Source organism: Papio anubis, chromosome 10, assembly GCF_008728515.1.
Source record: "Papio anubis isolate 15944 chromosome 10, Panubis1.0, whole genome shotgun sequence".
Taxonomy (NCBI): Eukaryota; Metazoa; Chordata; class Mammalia; order Primates; family Cercopithecidae; genus Papio; species Papio anubis.
In genome coordinates this window covers 100,657,822-100,670,365 of record NC_044985.1, presented here as the reverse complement: position 1 = coordinate 100,670,365, position 12,544 = coordinate 100,657,822, and the positions used below count along the sequence as shown (strand labels likewise).

The 12,544-nt window shown below is 48.6% G+C and overlaps 2 long non-coding RNA genes across 4 annotated transcripts in view; one reads left to right on the top strand and one right to left on the bottom strand.

Annotated features, from left to right (window-relative positions):
- Positions 1–12,544, bottom strand: part of LOC110740987 — a 403,323-nt gene that overhangs the window by 330,873 nt on the left and 59,906 nt on the right. The window lies entirely within an intron of this gene.
- Positions 2,762–3,572, top strand: LOC108581412. The gene is made up of 2 exons (XR_002516442.2): positions 2,762–2,849; positions 3,188–3,572. It is a non-coding gene; the product is annotated as an uncharacterized LOC108581412 (long non-coding RNA).

Below are 12,544 nucleotides of genomic sequence, written 5' to 3'. Positions count from 1 at the left end.
AACAGGGACTGAGCCCTGTTTAACATTACAGTCACTGGAGTTACTACACAGAGTGTTAGCTCTGGGTACTCAAAAAGGAGCAGGTATTTACGGTCTTTAAAATATAGATAATCACCTCCAGGACCTACCTAACCTCTTGACACTTTGCAAGGCTCCCTAAACCAGTACCATAATCACTACAAAGCTGTGCTTAGAGGCGTTGAGCCAGCAGATCCAGCCCTTACCCCCATATCTGGGCACAAAGACTCTTTTTTTTAGGCTAGAAATTTTCTAACCTTGACTCCTTCTTTCTAACATTTTTCATTTCCCATTTCTCTTTTACTGGGTTCAAGGTTTTGCCCAGTTTCCAGGTGGGTCCTGCTTTGGCACGTTAGGAGTAACTGCAGAAAAACCCCTCCCTTCACTTCTGAACCACAGTAAAGGAAATGCTTGGGCTAGAAAAAACAGGAACCACTTCACCTCTCTCCCTGCTCCCCAAAATACTCCTCGTAGCAGACTTGGAGCACAGATTCCCTCAATCTTCTCTTCTAGGACATCACATCCTCCACCATAGGAAATTCCTTCTCATGACCAGTTCCTCCAGCTACAACTTTATTCCATGTATGGAGCTGGTTCTTGCTGCTAAAACCAGTGGCTGACTCTTCACAGACTCAACACAGCTAAGGAAAAAATTGGTGAACTTGAAGATGGGTCAATGGAAATTAAACAAACTGAGGCACAAAGGCAAAAAAAAAAAAAAAAAGGTAGAAAACATAACGAAGTGAAATAAAAACAGAATATAGCATCCAAGAGCTGTGGGATGATAAAAGTTAATGGCTGGACATGCAGTCATCACATAAACTGGAAGGGTACTAGGGTTATTAGTTCAACCTGTCCCCACCTAACCCCTAGTTATACAGCATTAACTTCAAAGTCACCCTGAAAGTCAACTCCCAACCTTAATTTCTCAGTCATCTTCCTTGGCTAGCATATTCTAATATTCTAATATAGAGATGGTCTTAGCAGTGATGAAAATGATGTTCTCATGGCATAGTTTGGGGGTCATTAAAATAGGATTGCCAGACAAAATGCAGAACATCCAGTTCAATTTGAATTTCAGATTTTTAATCTAAAGCATGTCTTATGCAGTATTTGGGACATACTTATACTAAGAAAGTATTCATTGATTACCTGGAATTCTAATTGAATGGGGCACCCATATTTTCATTTGCTAAATCTGCTAACTCTACATTAAAAGTTACCATGCAATCCACTCAAAAGTCTCTCCTTTTTGACCATCCACATTACCTCCCCCTAATAAAACCATGGATTGGTTTATCAGGTCTACCAGGCATTAACCTAAGCCGTAGGCGCTTGGTGAAGCACGGGGCATACCATGGAAGAGTGGCAGGAGAAAACCTGCCACAGAGGAGAAAAGCTCTGAGTCCAGAATCAGAACATCCTGTTCTAGAACCAGCTCTGCCTCTTACAAATTGGGCACCTCACTGAACTTCTGTGTCTCACCTTCCCAGCGCATAAAATGCCAATTACAGTCCCACTTAGTCTGCTCTCCCAAGCTCTCAGGTGATCCTCAGCACAGCTCTCCACGGAAACATAATTTGAAAACCGTATAGGAAGACACGCCCATCTGGCAGTGGCATTATTGTTCCTTGTGGGAAGAAGTGAGAAAAAGACCAAGCCGCCAGGTAGAGGGTTCTGGATACGGGAAGGAAAGGCCTCAGACGCTCTTTGCCTGTCTATCTTGCCCCTCACTGCCATTAGCAATACCTGCTGTCATCAGACCTGCCCACTTCTACCCCGACAAATTGTATTTCAAACCATTATTGGTCAATAGCCTTTATTTTTGGACTTTGCCATCATGAGCACCCCAGGCGCCACCAGGCTCTGTGATGTCAGTGTGGCTGAGCTTGGCCTGGTCAATTCTCAAAGGGGAAACTGCCAAGGGGACTGTGGGAGGGCTCAGTGATACGAGACCCTGTCCTCTGAGCCAACTCTGATGACAGCCAGGTGAAGTAAGCCTCTGTTAGGGACACCATTCACCTGCCGGCTTCTGGCCTCTCTCTGGCGATGATCAGTACCCAGCAAACTGGCTCGGGCATGAGTAACAAGACAGGTTTATTTCACGTGGCTGCTGGTGAGGGAGCAGTGGCCTGCATTCCATACATCAATAAGAGGACAGACAGCAAGCTGGCACTGGCCTGGAATTAGTACTCCCAACCTGGTTCTCCAGGGATGCTCTGCCATCTCTTGAGACTCCAGACTCTGAATCCAAGGCTCAACTGCCCCATTTTAGATGCCTCATGAGCCTAAATGACCTGCCTGCAAGGCCAGATCCACCCCTCCCCTGCTGTCTCTCCCTCGCCAACATCCACGGCAGTCTCCACGTTCAGGAGAAAGAAGCCTTAGGTATTTCCTCTGAATCCGAAAAAGAGAATTTGCATGAGCAGCGGCAAGCTCCCCTGGGCTCAGGGGCTCTTTAGTTATAAGAGGGAACGTGTTGTAGTTACAGTTAGAGAGGCTTGAACTAGACAACAGGAATTTGTACACTGCCACTGCAGCATGAGGACACAGATTGGAGATAGTGGGACATGTTACCAAAGGAGGTTACAGACAGCCCTACTCTCATGTTTTCTGATCCAGAGACAAGGGACTGTGGCAGGCTCAGAAAGAAAACTCCAGAGACAGAAAAATTGTGATTCTTTGCACTATGAAATAAGCTAGAGCACAACTGAATGTCTGCTTGGAACACGCGACATCCACAGGAACATCTTTAAACACAGAAGGTCTTCTCAACGCATATCTCTGGTGATAGGACAACAGGGGGCTCAAGTTTCTCCAGCCAGTAGCAGGTGAGTTGCACCCAGGCTTGTCAATTTCATGCACACCTGACCCAGTGGATCATGCTGCCCTCCAAACTCCCTTAGCTTCCATGTTGACCCTGGGCACTACAGGTCTAGGAATGTGCACAAGAATTAGACAGCTGCATGCTCTTACACACATGGAGCCCATCAATGGCTGTTCAAAAGTTCAGTCAAGGAAGGAGAAGCTAAGAGGGGCCCCTGGGGAAAGTGTAGAAGGTCCCACTGGGAAGCTGCCTCTTGGGCTCCTTTCGGAGCAGGAGCACCTATCTGGCCTGAGGCCTGTCCCTACTGGCTCTCTCTGAAATGGCTTCTCTCTGTCCCTCCAGACCAGATCTGGTTTCAAAAGACTTGGAACTCTCCAAGCCCTTGCCTGCTGTGAACTGATTTATTTGGATCCATCTGTCAGAGCGTGACTGAAGAGTGTCCAGCCAGCTAGGAGCCCAGCTGCAGCAGATGTTGTCTTGGAATGCCCTGCGAGGTGAGGCTCATATGGATTTTACCCGCCCGTTCCACTTGTTCTCTTTTTGCCCTCCTGGGAAAGACTTGGAAAGGGGTTGAGAACATCTGCATGACCCATGAGAACCAGGAAAGTGAACAGGGCATCTTGGGGGCCACAGAGCAGTAAGGAGGCAGGCGTGCTGGTGCAGCAAATGGCGGGGCCCCTGGCTCTAGCCTGTGACTGCACACATAAAATAAATGTTGCTGATACAAGGGTACGTACCATTTATTAATAATAAAATAAGCAACACTCTCTATTATAAGTTCCATATGACCAATGGATTCTCACAGAATGTTTTTGTGAATTTTTGCCAAACTCTTGTGTCTATGGTGAGTTTATCATTGCAGTTCAACTATGATTTGACAAAGGGCTGTGTTTGGCAACAGCTTGTGAAACTCCAGAAAATTTAAAAATTGGAGTAGGAGCTCTTGGGACCCAGTAGAAGCTGGGTCCCATATCCCACTGAGGCAATCTCTCAAGTGGGCACACGAGGGTAGGGGCTGTCCCTGTCTATCTGTGCCTGCAGCACTCATCACCAACCAACCCAGGCAGCCAATCACAGTTCAGCATTCAAGCTGTTCCCTGAATTGGACCTGCTCGCCTTAAATCACCCAAAGAAGAAAGCCAAGCAAGCAGGATCTGATAAAGTAGGAGCAGGTGTCCACAGGGAGCAGGGCCAGGGACTGATGGTGGCAGGTGGTGGGTAGCCAATAAGACTCCATAGACTGAGTGGTTCAGAGTTTGGAGAGAAGCAGCAGGCATGGAATGGGGAGAGCAGGAGCCAGGGAGGGCATTCCTGGTGAGAGGGATGGCATGAGGAAAGGCACGGGACAAAGGGCTGCCTTTTCCGGCACGCAGATCATTCTTAGATACCGTCACTAAACAAATGTTTATTGTCCACTGTGTGCGAAGCACAGTTCTAAATTAAACAAAGTCTCTGCTCTGATGGAGATTACATTCTACCAGGGAAGAGACCCAATATACAGCAAACAAGAACCCTCCATGGTGGAGGATGCTATGAGCCAACAGCTTTTATTTCAATATAAGGAAGAACTTGATGGGGAGCCTAATCCCCAGGGATGTTAAACAGGTGCTTCTCAAAGAAAAGTCAAGTATGGCTAAGCGAAGAAAACCAGGTACCTTTCATGCACAGCTTCTCAAGGCCCCGGTGCTCGTGGCCGTCGGGAGTCATCAGCAGGAGCTGATGGGCTGTAGTGCTTGTCAAACTTGCTTTATGGATGGAAGAAAACAAAAACATGAGTTGGGCTCCTAGGTGGAGAGCCAGAATATCTGACATCCTGGGTAGCCAGCGTGGGGATGTTAGAGCAGGTAGTCAGGCAGACATGAGCAGGGCTGGAGAGGGCTCCCTCCCACCAGCAATGTCTGGTGACCATCAGATGATGGTCAGGCAGTTGCTACACTGTCTCTCTAAAATAATAACTGGTCACAGCTGGTGCCAGGGAAAGGCAGTCCACCAATAGATAGAAAACACCTGAAGCTGGTGATCAGCAGCAGCTTCCTGAAAAGATCTCAGGAGCTGGGCAAGTGGGCCCATGCATGGGCTCTCAGAGGCAAAATGGCCAAGTTTAACTGATCTATGACCTTCCTCTAAGAACACTTGACTGGTAAGGGGAAAATGCCTCAAATGAGCATGTACACAACTTCAGTAAACTCACTGCACTTGCGGCCCCTCCTAAGTGCTGGCAGGCCACTGTGCATCCTAACAGCCCACCTCAAGGGAAAAATCAGGGGAGAAGAAGTGTAAACTCTGGAACCTTCCAAGGTTTAAAACCCCAAGTCAAGAACAGAATAGTACACTTCAACCTCTCAAATTGCTTGCCTGGCCCTCTAGCAAGTATACTTTACTTCCTTTCATTCCTGCTCCAAAACTTTTTAATAAACTTTCACTCCTGTTCTAAAACTTGCCTCAGTCTCTCCCTCTGCCTAATGCCCCTCAGTCGAGTTCCTCTGGAAAGGCAAGAATCGACTTGCTCTAAACTGGTATGAATTCACCACTGCTCACAAGAATATTACTTCAATGTCTGAGCTCCTGAGACCTGAATAGGGGAAATCAGAGGAGGGGAAAGGCTGATCCAGAAATGTTGCTACTCCTGTCAGCCCAGCTGCTGCTTCTCTGCATTGTCCACAACCCCCAAGTCCCTAAGAGAAATTAATCCCCCAGTGGCACTTGCACGGGGTAAGAGCTCCCACCTGGGTCTTTCTTGTCACAAGGGCCAAGCCCCGTGCTGTGGAGCGATAGCCCAGGCTTGGCAAACAAGTAGGCCCTGGACAACTTGTTTCTGGCCAGACTCCTGTGAGAGCAGTTGGAGCCTCCAGAGAGCTCACAATGAGACACAGCTCCTGGACTCCAGATGAACTAAGAACTGACAGATTAATTAGGCTTCTCCAGGGACTTCTAAACTGTCCCATTGGGCCACCAGAGATCCTCCAAGGTGCCTTGGGAGGTACTGAGAAAGATGACAAGCAGCTGAGGGATAGGGCTTCAGCAACTCCTGGCCTCAGCACGGAAGATCCCTCTGCTCTCTACTGACGCTCTGCACAGAAAGGTTCATCTGATCGATAAGAAAAACATATTTGCAACACATGGAGGGCTCCAGCCTTTGCCTCTGGCCCCTCCAGACATACAGCCATCTCCTAAACTACTCTCACTTCATAATAGTCCTCTGACTTCTCCATGAACTTGGCAGTTGCCAGATACTCTTCACACACTCAGGTCTGCCTGTCTCCCAGTTCTGGAGAAGGGAGGCAGATGAAGGAGAAAACTCAGACCCAGCGAGGAGAGGGAACCACAGCTGGTAGCAGAGCAGGGGTGGCCCAGGACAAGCACTGTGTCAGCGGCTACACAATCTGAACGTCCTCTCTGACAGCCCCTGCCACCCCTTGCTCCCAGCCCACAATTCCACCTCACATCAGAGCCGCTGCCCAAGAGCTCATGAAAACCCCTCTGTGCTTTTTGGCCCTGCGGTTTAGTTCCACACACAGCACACTTTACCAGTTTTCGAGCCAGCCCCGAATGACAGTCATTTTCCCCAGGATTAAAAATCCCTTTAACTGATCCTTCATGCCACACAGGCTGAGCCTGGGAAAAACATCCGGGAGGCACATCTGGTCCACCAGCCGACCTCCCTCGCAGACGGGCCTTGATGGGCATGAGCCCTGGTTCCTGCTACACCACCAGGAATGTGGCTTTGGGTCCCAGCCCCAGCCAAAAAGCTGACTCCACTGAGTAATCCTAGTGCCTGGAGAAAGTCAGCAAACCTCTGTGAGCCCGTTTCTGCTTCTTGGCAATGTGGGGAAAACACACCCTGTTAACTCACTTCACCATCCATTATAGCAAGCAAGGCAGTGGCTAAAAGGCAGTCAGAATCCTTAGTGAAGGCAGAGCATCTGCAGTAATTCCAAGTATCTGTTCTCTTGCAAGATTGTTGAGAGGTGCAAATGCATATTGTTAAGTGTGGGGGCAGGCTCACATAGTTTCGGTTCAATTCCTCTTGCTTTCCCTCAGCAGCCACCCAAAAGACAGCCTGATCTTGACAGAGGCTTTGACCATGGTGATTTTCACAGAAGCCCTAGATAGTCACCCCTTATCTGTCTTGGGAATAAAGTTGCTGAGGGTTGATTAGCAAAGTAGGGAAAGTGCAACCGAGGCCTGGCATTTTCTAGAGGAGAGATGGCAGTGGCGACAGGGCCCATGGGGTGGGGAAGGGGGTCAGCCGTGTGAGTGGCTCCATTCCTATTAGTGGCACCACCAGCAGACCTCCCTGGAGCCAGCCAGTCCGGCCAGACTGATTAGGCCAATTCACTCTTTATCTGGGACAAGCAGATAAGGTTGTGGCCCAAGAGGGGTGGCTATGGGATGTGCCCAGCTGGAAGGAGACCCAAGAACACTGTAGCTGATGGAGAGGGACGGGAAGAACAGGAAGAGTTCTCTCAGGAGCCTCCTTTGTGGATTTCAAATGATCTCCAGTCAAGATGGCACTAAGCCTCCTAACATGCCCCACCTGAATACCTGAGGCTGGCAGTTCTCCAACTCTAGAGAGCATCAGAATCACCTGGGGGGCTCCTAAAACACAGGTGGCGGGCCCCCACCCCGGGTCCTGCTTTAGCAGGTCAGGCAGGGACTAAGAATTTGTATGTCTAACAAATTTCCTGGTCATGTTGATGCTACCGGTTCAAGCACCACACTTGGAGAACTGCTGCCATAGGCCCTTGACGAAACCTACCTGTCCAGCCCCTCCCCAGCCTCATCCTTAGGCTATTCCTCAAATCCATCTCCCTCATTGCTCCTGAGACCCTACTTCCAAGAAAGCCCCTAATGAGGAGGGATAGCCACCTCTCTCCCCACAGTCTAGGGTCGTATAGGCAATGAGGTATGGGACCCTCCTGGGCTCCACTTCCCTCATTTTAGGGTGGACTAAGCAATATTTCTTTTTCTTTTTTTTTTTAAGATGGAGTCTCACTCTGTCACCCAGGCTGGAGTTCAGTGGTACAATCTCAACTCACTGCAATCTCCGCCTCCCGTATTCAAGCGATTCTCCTGCTTCAGCCTCTTGAGTAGCTGGGATTACAGGCGTGCGCCACCACACTTGGCTGATTTTTGCATTTTTAGTAGAGATAGGGTTTCACCATGTCGGCTAGTCTGGTCTCGAACTTCTGGCCTCAAATAATCCACCCACCTCAGTCTCCCAAAGTGCTGGGATTACAGGCGTGAGCCACCGCACCCACCCTAAGCAGTTTTTCAACAAGCCCCTTTCCACACTGAAGTTCCCTGAATCCATGGAAGGGAAAAGAACACCAAGCTTTAACTGGGAACCTAGCTGGGGCCGGCTCTGTTCTTCCCATTCATCTGGACACCGGATTACACAGATGACTTCATTTTGAGCATCCACTCATATCTAAACCCCTAAATACATGTCTGAAGAGTTTTTCAGTTGTCAACTTTCCCTCATTTTCCTCCTGTCTGCTTTCTTCTCTTTGCCTCTTCCCCAGACTTAATATTTAAGCAGAATTTTATTTCTGCAGATGTTTGATCCATTTTTTTCATACCTCAGCTGGCCACCTTTCGCCTGGGACACTCTGGTGCCCTCCCAGAATAGAATCTTGTCCACAACCATCTCCCTGACAGGCTTCCAGATGCTGCCCTGGCCAGAATCAGTCACCCAGGCTGCACCGGAAGCCACCTGTTGCCTAGTCCCAGCCTTGGCCTAAATCATAGTGGGGAGCCCTGGCAAGAGGCTCAGTGCCTGCCCTCTGAATTGCTAGCAAGATCTCTGGTACCCACACCAAGGCCTTGTAAAACTCCACAAATTTTTGTGAAAAAGAAGTGTCCCTGCAGGCAGAAGGCCTACACTGCATCACTATTTCTGCTGTCAAATGACAGCTTCAGGGTCCCACAAGTGAGAGAGGGGCAGACCCCTGCCTGGGCTAGAATTCTGTGGGTCTTGGGTCTCCACACAGAAGTTGCTCAGTCAGAAACCCCCTCTGTCCTCCAGGTGTCCTGCCAGACACATATGCTTTCTCCCACCTGACTGTCACCAATAAATCATGGAGCTGGCCAAAGGCAGGTTCTCCTAACATTGCAGGTGAGAAAAGCTGAGATCCCCAGAGCAAAAACAACATGCCCAACGTTGCGCAGATAAATTCTTGGTGGAGTGGGAAAAGGGTCAGGGTCCCCCAGACTTGAACGGCTCACTTTGCTTTGACACAATTTGGCCCTGGGTGCTGTTGCCTGACTCAGATCTGACTGCATGTGCCAGGGCCAGGGCATGTGCCAGGGCCAGCCTGCCCTGGCCGGTCTCTACTCTGTAACCGGACACAACCATGAAGGACATCAAGAAGGGGGCAAGGGAGCAGAAAAGATATACAAAGGGATTTGAGCGGATTTGGTTACAAAGTTGCACCAGCCATTTCCTGGAATCTAATGGGAGCGAGTTCTGAGAACTTGAAGGGGTGGGGAAGTAGAGGGGGGAGGGAAAAAAAGGCAGATGACTGGCTTGCGGGGTGTGCAGTGGGGAGGAGAGATGGGCCCTGCTCTTGTGGCCAACAGCCAGGCAGGCCAGGCTCCTGGAGGCAGGAAGGGGCCTGAGAAGTATCTTTCCCCAGCCCTCAAATTATTTCTGCAACCTATGGAAAGCCCCCAGGCCTTCCAATAAAGCTCCTTCTAAGCCTTCTTCCCAAAGCCCACTCTGGGCCTGGACAGCCTGGAGGGTTGATGTGCTTCTCCAGGGCTGGTAAGGACAAAAGGGAGCAAAGGTTCCTGGTCCACCCAGGATGCCTTTGCCCCTGGAGACAGGGAACCAAGGCCCTCTGGTGCTGTTCTTGTCTTCTAGGCCTTCCTGCCCCTTTCCTCTTGCCTCCTCAACCCTCTCCTCTCTTCCTGCTCTCCCTCTGCTTCCGCCTTCACATTCTTCTTCTTTCTGTAGAACTTCTCCACCTCCACCTTCCTCTACCCCTTTGGTACTTCCACATTCCATAATGCCCAGTTGAGGACAGAGGCAGAACCTCATCCTGAACCCCTGCCCACGCTGAGCAAGTGGGGTTTGGAGATAAGAGTCACAATGGGGACTTCACTTCTCACGAGTGATTCAGCAGCCTCCTGCATACTTGCTCTCACTCTCTCTAAGCCTCATTCCTGCCAGGAGGGCCATGTCTGCCAGGCCCAATCACCAACGTGGGGAAACCAGCAATCCCCTATTTTTCCAGAAAGTCCCCCCATCATCACACACTTTATTTGCCCTCTTCCTTTCCTTTCCCCTTTACCCACAGGACCAAGGAAAGATGGAGATCGCTCACCTGTTCCTACCTCTATGATAGCTGCCTACATTGGCATGAAAAACACCAAATCATAAGGCAAGACAAGGAAGCTTCACCCACTAAACCACAGGCCCCTTGAGGGAAGGACCTGTGCCTTTTAATGTTGTGCAACAAAGCCACTGTGACTTTGTGGCTGAATATATTTATTACTTTTATTTGGAGCTGCACCAATTTTTTTGGCTTTTAAGGCCAATGTATTACTTCTGTTATTTAAATGTTGAGAGAGACATACTGAGGCATGAATTAGCAGCTCTTGCATACTTGGATACTCCGAACCCAACATATTTTCAATTGAGACCATCCTGGAAAATCTGTTATGTAAAGGAGATGATGCATACTATCCCCAGCTGGGTCTGGGAGAGATATGGAGTAGGCATTCAAACAAGGTGTGTCCAATTGCTTAGTTGTTTCACTAAAGAAATCAAGATGGCATGGGTGGAAAGCCAAAGGGGATGGAAAGCCAAATGTCATGACCAGCACTGTCTGCAGATCACCCATCAACACTCCTCCTACTGTCTGACATCCTATTATCAATTGCAGATTTTGCTAAAAATTAAACCAAGTCAGATGTCTCTTCTCAAAGTAGCCCACAGACAGGGTGCCATCTCAGGATCATCTAAAGCTAGTGCGGGAAAGGCGAGTCCCTTTCTTTAGCAAACAAGTCTTTTTGTCACAACCCTGACTTATTCCTGGGGCCTGCTGGGTGGTGTACACAGTGACTGAGTCATATATATAGTATGACCTTTGAGGGCGATATCATGGTAAGATGCCCACACAGAAGCAAAGCCAAGTTCCTTGGCCTTGTGTATGAGGCTCCCTGCTTGTGGCTAGTTTTCCAGACTGAAAAGCCCTGTTTATCTTTCCCACTCAACCTCCTCTGAGAAACTTTCTGATTCTCCTTAACTTTATTGGCATTTCCCTTCCTGGAACTCCCAAAGCACCATGCCTGAATCACCCATCTGGCCCTTACAGCCTGTCGGCATGATAAGTTGGCTTTTTTTATGTCCACATAGCTGAAACCACCATCTCTGTGCAGATCTCCCAGGAGGTTCTTTGCACACTTCTCCAGTTTTGTTGTGCTTTCTCTTCCCAAGTGACCCCTATGGGTGACTCCTCTTTGGAGGGCCACCTTTGGCCTACTAGAGCCACTTCACTTGCATACAAGCAGAGAACCTGATATGCCCAGGAACCTATGACCTCATGGGGTAACCCCTTGTTCCAGGGCATATATCAGTCAGGATCTAGTCTCAGACAACAAATCACACCAGTTATTTTAACAGAGAGAATTTAATATAAAGAATTATTAATAGTATTAGGAACAGAAAAGGCTAAAGGGGATATTATTAAGGTATCGAAGAGGTAGCAATTATAAGCAGCTAATATCTTTAGTCTAGGGGAACACAAGGGAGCATTAGAATTATAAAACTTAAAAGCTTGAAGGGAGACACTCACAGAGCTGATCTGCACCCCTTAGAAAAGGAGCTGCTTCTCTGCTGGGGCTGAAGGGGAGGGCTCACCATGCTGGGACCCAAACCCCTGAGCCAGATGACGGCCGATGGTGTTTCTGTGGGAGAACAATGGACCTAGTTCTACAAGTGTTGACAAAACTGCAAACTGGTGTCCCTGGCTGCTACTGGAAGGAACTGCCACTGCCAGGGTGAGAAATCATTGCTATGTGATACTGATAGGAGCGGAAAGCATGACGAGGAACAGAAAGCAAACAGGAAGGAGCACTGGCCAGGCCAAACTAGAGGCTGCCTTACAGAGATGGGATTAAATTTATTCACCTACAGAAACACTAGAACCATATTACTGCCATGTATATGAATTTCAGGGACAGTTTGAAATTAACAGAGGGCAAAGCCAAAACTGAAAGAGATCTACTTTGATTCAACTTGCTCATACTCTGATGCCCATACTCAGGAATGGAACTGTTCTCTTTCCTATATGGGTTAGTTTATTCTGGGAAACAGTAAAGAAGATGCCTACTTAAGTCACTTAACCAACTAGGACCTTGACTATGGAAACCACACACCATCCCAAATAGAGAGGATCTCAGGGACTGGCTATTACCACCTTCCCCTCTCCTCCCACCCACTAGCAGACATTAACAGATGAGGAAACGAAATCACAGAGGGACCAAGTGATCAAAGAGTGGCCAGGACTAGCCCTGGAACTGGAGTCATTCTTTTGTTCAACAAGTATTTATTGATCATCTATTGTTCTCGCCATGGGTCTAGGTTCTTGGAAAATATCAGTGAATAAAACTCCCAGGAAATTGGGAAAACTAAAATATAAGCCATACTGTGGCAAAGAGATTTTGTCTGTATCTCTTCTTCCTAAGGTGCTC